Raw genomic sequence first — 350 nt, forward strand, 5'->3', positions numbered from 1 at the left:
CTTGTTCTCCCCCTCCCCCCCCTTGTTTAAGCGTAGCGTTACTCGCTCTCTGCTGTTGGATCAGTGCCGCGTACCTCACACCTCGGCGGGCAGCAAAGGCGACACCTCCAACGAGGAGACACACCAAAGGCCACATTGTACAGAAGAAAGAAAGAAGGGAGGAGAAGAAGAAGACGAAGAAAGACAGGAAGGGAGAGAAGTCGGGATGAGGAGACTGAGAGTAGAAGTTCTAGGTGTATTTCAAGAGATTCGAATAGAAGGAGATGTCTATGTAGACGACACGGCAGTTTCAAGACTGAGGCATAAATAAAGATAGATAGATGTTTAGATAAAGATAGGTAGATAAATAG

The sequence above is a fragment of the Cystoisospora suis genome (genome assembly GCF_002600585.1).
Source record: "Cystoisospora suis strain Wien I chromosome Unknown contig_717, whole genome shotgun sequence".
NCBI lineage: Eukaryota > Apicomplexa > Conoidasida > Eucoccidiorida > Sarcocystidae > Cystoisospora > Cystoisospora suis.